The 6,000-nt window shown below is 38.1% G+C and overlaps 1 pseudogene across 1 annotated transcript in view; it reads left to right on the top strand.

The window, feature by feature from the left end:
* The first annotated feature begins 2,159 nt into the window (after positions 1 to 2,159).
* The window catches only part of LOC311585044 (small ribosomal subunit protein eS10-like), a 206,219-nt pseudogene continuing 202,378 nt past the window's right edge, over positions 2,160 to 6,000 (top strand). The window contains exon 1 of the transcript in view: positions 2,160 to 2,197. The product of the transcript in view is annotated as a small ribosomal subunit protein eS10-like (transcript). The remainder of the gene's footprint in view (positions 2,198 to 6,000) is intronic.

The raw sequence follows: 6,000 nt of genomic DNA, 5'->3' as shown, positions 1-6,000 counted from the left end.
GAGCTCTCCTTCCTTACCATCTGACCCCTCATTAGAACCGCCTGTATCCCCTTCCTCTTGGCCTGGCAAGACTGCCCTGCTAGGGGAATGTGATTAAATAGCGGGCACCAGAGTCTACGTCAGAGATAGCCCAGGCTCCCTTACTAGAAGACCCACATGAAGCCTGAGCTGCTCATGGCCTGGATCTGAACAGGAGGTGTCTAGGTTCTCTCCATGCATTGTCCTTGGTTGGTGCATCAGTCTCTGCAGGCGCTCCTGGGTCCAGATTTGTTGGCTTTGATGGTTTCCTAGTGGAACTCCTGTCCCCTCCAGGTCCTTCTATCCCCTTACTCTTCCACAGGACTCCCAGTACTCTTCTTAAAGTTTGGCTTGAGTCTTAGCATCTGCTTTGATCCCCTGCTAGGTGGAGTCTTTCGGAGGACATCTGTGTTAGGCTCTGTCCTGTTCCCTCTCTTCAATAGCATTTGGTGTCTATTCTATTTGCCCTTCTGAGTGCAAATCAAGTCTTGATCAGAGCCATCCCTATTACTGAGACCCCAACAAACAAGTTGAGCTCTGCAGAACTCTTTAAGGGACTCAGATATTTCACTACATTGTAATTCAGTATTTTATTTCAGTCACACAGCTCTATGTTTGGGTGAGATTGGACACTCATCCTCACAGAGAATGGTGATCTTACTTCTCTGAGTTAAATTAAACTTGAATTTAAACAGACTTTCTTGCACACAAAAAAGGAGATGAGGGAAAATGTTTCATTTTTCTTCATATTTCAAACTGAAGTGGAAATATTGTCAGGGTTTCATGAACAGGAGCTCATGTTCTATAAAGCTGAGCTGGGGTATGTGAGGAAACCCATCTATTTAAAACATATTAGAAAAACAGAGGAGAGAGAAGTGTTGAAACCTGCTATTCATTTTGGATGATAGGGACTACATTCAGATTTACTAAGTATGCATGTAGAAGTCCCCCAACTGTGCTGCTAAAGCAAACGTGATGATCCTAAAATGATGGATTTTAAAATATATCTCTTGTTCCTAAAAAAAAAGTGTCCTGTCAAAATAGAATCTGTCTTTCAAAGTCTCAGAGTCCAGGTGTCCTCATGATATAATTAACTTAAATGCCTGTCTTTCTGCCAACATGACAAAGGCGGAGCAATTTATGAAACCACTATCCATCTTGTAAAGAGTTTATAAACCTTGCTCATGATTGGTTTCACACTTTGATTAATAGACACTTTCTACTCCAGACTTTAATTAAAAGCAATAAAAGCAGTCAACTGTAGGCCATGAATGCCTTGGTGACGGAAAAGAGTGTCATTAGAGAGATGGGAGATCAAGCTATGAACAAATTTAGTGTGAAGCCTGATAAGTAGATCCATATGTCGGTGTTGGATCTGTTCTGGGAGAGCCACCGAGGCCATGGGATCACACAGACAGAGGAAAGCACCAAACAACGGTGGAGCACTCAGTTTTCAGTGAAATCTGCTTTAACTTAGGAGAAACCTGTAGCATGTTTTGTTTTGTTTCTTAAAAATTCCTTTTTATGACAATGCCAAAGTTCATGGAAACAAAGATGATGACTTTGAATGAAGTCTAGACCCAGAGTAACATCATAGAATACATACCGCAAAATTAATATCATTACATCAAAAAATAACTGAGTATAGTCATTAAACAGAGTTCATAAACTGCTGTAAATGAAAGCATCTGAACCACTCTAATGGTATTATCTTAACTATTCTCTTAACATTCTACAATAAATGTTTGCTTCATCTCTAGATCATGTGATTTACAAAAGTTTCAAGTAGAGGCACAAATTAGCACCACAGGGAAGGTGTTCATCAGTTGAGAGTGGAAGTCATCTGCTCATCGGTTTACCAACGGTCCATCTTTAAGGACATGAGTGAGAGAGTTGTGACCCTAGAGGGCATCCTTAGGATTCAGAGCACAAATACTGTATATTACAACACGCAGACTCTTCACTTCCACAGACTATTGGGTGCATTTCCAGTATGCATGTTTGATTTAGAAACAGAGATGACATCAGAAAAATATCTGAGCTAACTTTATCTTTCTAAGAAAAGCTTCTTCCTTCCAATTTGTTCCCCTGCAGAAAGTGAGGCCCCAGGTCCTCGGGACACAGCACTTTAGCACGGAAGACTGACAGATACCAACTGAGCAGTGACAAACAGTGCAAGGTATATGGTTTGAAAAATTAAATCTTGTGTGACAGAAAAATATATTAACATATAGGTTTCTTCAGTCATCCTTTTCTTCCCATTAGCGATGATTCTGCTTCAGACAGATTTATTCAGGTTTTCACTGTGTACTTTGGCTTAGGGATGAGATGGCAGGAATTAAAAGAGCCAAAATACGACTGAGTGATTTCATTGAAAGGGGAATAAATTATTCTCAGAAAGGGGAAAATAAAACAGAGCAAGGGGAATTGGATATCAACACAAAGTCCTCAGTATTGTTCTTCTTGGATGCACTGTGGGAGCTAGAAGACATGCATTTCCTTCTGCTTTTCTGAAGGCCATGAATAAGAGGACAGAAAGAGGGATGCTCTGATTGTTGCTTGTCTGCTGGGAGTGGGATTCAGGACTTCATACACTATATAAGTGCTTTATCATTGAACTGCAAGCCCAAACCCATTGTTTAAACTTAAATTATCTATTTCTTTTTAGTCTTTTGTAGCTATATAATAGTAACTAATTAATCCTTATTTCATTAAACATAGAGTGTAATTTTCATACACTATTTTGCTTCTAAGTTCATCCTAATTCTAATTAGAAAACAAATCCAATATATGTATGATTGTCTCACATGAAGTTCCCTCCAGGTTTATTTCAATCCTTTCTGGGTTTTCTCACCTATAAAACCTGAGAATAGCTGATAGTTACACAATTAAAGTTGAGGATAAGATCTTCTTTGCAAGTATTAAGAGCCCTAGGCAATCGCTGTAAGTTATTTTAATTCCTCTTGTGAATTAGAGATTAAAAAAGAACTATCCACGTTTGGAGTTTCCTGATGAAAGTCTTTTACAAAGTCAAGGGATGTTCTCAGCATCAGCACAGGGTAAATTTTAAGACCAGAAGTCAGGGTTATCTTAGTTACAGCTGTCCGTGCTTCCGCTACTGCTACAGCCATTATTGTCCGTATTGCAGTGTTCACAATAATGACAATTTCAATCGAAGTCAACCCAGGGCACTGTGGGTTTCTACTGTAGCAGATTCTGATGATGCCGAGTCTCCACCATGACTTTGCCTTGTTTACCAACCTGCTTGATGTGAATTGCAAAACTCACTTGTAGAAGTGCTAATGTCCAACGCTTCAGAATGTGAAGTATTTAGGCATAAGATCTTTAAATGAGTTATTAATTTAAAGTAAAGTTACTGGAGATGAATAAAGTGCTCAATGGTTAGAGTACTTGCTCCTGCTGCACAGGGGACCCAGGCTGCATTCTCAGCACCTGAAACACAGTAGCTTACAGCTGCCTGCAACTCCAGAAGTCCAATACTTTTGGCTTCTATGAGTAATAGGTACACATGATATATATATGTGTGTGTCTGTGTGTCTGTGTGTGTATGTGTGTATCTATCTATATATATATATATATAGATACACACATATATATATACACATATACACATATTTAGGAACTTATATATACTCACAAAAGGAAAGTAAGTAAATCTTTTGAATACAGATGTTATGGTGGCTGTAATCCAAAATGAATGGTGACCTCACAGTAGTAGGAAGAGGTGCTAGCAGTCTATGCACACAAAACAGTGACCTTATAAAGAAAGATACAATGAGAATGTGGCCATCCAGAAGCCATTGACAGGACTCTGACAAAACTAAACATGTATATCTTGGTCTCAGATTACAACCCTAGGGTTCTGAGGATATAAAAGTCTGTTTTTAAAGCCACCAGCCCTGGACATCCCTATGCACTCACACAAATCTCAGAGTGAGGGTAAGGTCTAGTGTAAGTGTAATGGTGTAATATTAAAATAAGTTCTGGTGAAAATAAGGTTTCTATGTTATTTAGAAAAGATCTACAAGATGGGATTTTTTCTAAAACTGGTGAGTACTGGAGATTAAAGCTTTCATTGACTTTTAAAAACTCTCAAGTGGGTCAAGTCCTGACAGAAAAAAAGAAGAAAGATTCAGGAAGAAAAATATATTAAGTCTAGATAAGTTAATGACTGCTGAGATACCCCCTCTACATCGAGGCATATCTTATCTTTTTCTATCATGTAAAACAAGATAAACTTCCTTAATGACACATAGATGTTAAAAATTGTAAGATATTATTTAATTTTGGCCATTCAGTCAAAGTATCAAGGTAAGAATTTGTCAACAAGGCTTATAATTTGAGGAGGAAATAATTTTCATGACTAGTACAGAATTGTGGTTAACAATGTATATTTAGAATGATATATTTAAAGGCAAATTTTCATAACATTTTCTCATCCTGCCAGAGAAATGTATTTCCCTGGGGGAAAGTCTGTGACATTACTGCTTTTAGATCATGGATGGAAATACACATTTTGGAATATTTTGGTACATAATCAAACTCAACATGTGTTTCTTGATGCAGTACACAAATGTACACCCACAGGACACATAAGCACATCCCTGTCCTCCGACCCCACACACATAGTGCACCATAGGAAGCCTATGTTCTAGACAAAAATCAAGCAACAAAACATGGGAAACTGTTAGATAAGAATGTAAAAAGACATCTCATGAGGAATGGAAAAGATAGAAAAGTTGTCAACAAGATACATTGTGAATATAATCTGTATTGGATGTCTTGGGAGCTTGAAGATGAATGCTAGGCTAGTTACATTAAGTAGTTGAAGTTTTCTTAATACTTGCTAGAAGTAAGAAATGTGACTGGGAATAGTATGAAAGATTGAAATTATAAGGACTTTCTCTATGAAGCATAGTTGAAGACTGCCTCGGACTGCAATGCTCTAATCTCAGCTAGAATATGTGGTCAGAGGGAGTATTCCATAGTCTGCCTTCTATGCACTTGCTCTCTAAACAATGGTTGTTACATTATGTTGGTACTCTGATGAACAGATTGAAATGTTACTAAGATAATGCTATATGGGTAGTGCTCTCCATCTCTGCTTCAGTATTTATTTTAACATGATACATATCCATGCTATATATTAGAAGATATTCTCAAAAATTAGTATATATGGAGGAGTTATTACATTCAGTCAGTACTGAAAGAGTATAGCTAATTAGCATCTATCCAATGTCTGTTAATACATTCAATCAATACTGAAGGAGTACAGCTAATTAACATCTATCCAGTGTCCTATAGTGTTGGAATTACAGTGCTTGGAAACATAGAATAGTCATAGGTTTCATGACATCCAGAGTTGCACTAGGTAAATGGTCTAGAAGAAAGTCGAACTTGTCACATTAGAAAAATCCACCTTCAAGTCAATATGTTATTGAGTTTTTGGTGTATTTCTGTTGTAGATCCATTAAAGTTAACGAGCATGAGTATCAGTCTTACTCACTGTGGAATTTTTGGTGATGGGATTTCAGAAAGTGGGCAAAAGTATTGTTCTAAAGAGTCCACAACGACACTGACATTGAAAAGTGAAGCTCCTGAGATAGCATAGGCCCCAATGAGGCCTAAATGGACATGGTGTCAAAGCTTTCCTGGTATTTATGTCAATACACTTAGAAAGATGTTGTTTCTGACAGGGTATAGTGGTAAAAAGAGATTCATTGTTACTGGTGGCTCAAAAGTGACTGTTGAGTGTTCATCCCCTAAACTAAATATCTAAGGCACTCCCTTTAGAGTTCAACTAAAGTTGTGGGAGGCACACAGCAGAGAGAAAAGGGCTAGAGGACAAGAACTGTAGACTACAGCCTTCCAGAGAGGGCAAAGCCGTTGTTACCATGAAGTCCCAACAGCCATGTTGACTTGCACTGGACATATTGGTACTGTCAGCAATTCGTGATGGGT

Source organism: Acomys minous (assembly GCF_964271855.1).
Source record: "Acomys minous genome assembly, chromosome: 15".
NCBI lineage: Eukaryota > Metazoa > Chordata > Mammalia > Rodentia > Muridae > Acomys > Acomys minous.
The sequence above is the reverse complement of the archived record's forward strand: the minus strand, read 5'-3'. Positions and strand labels throughout refer to the sequence as shown.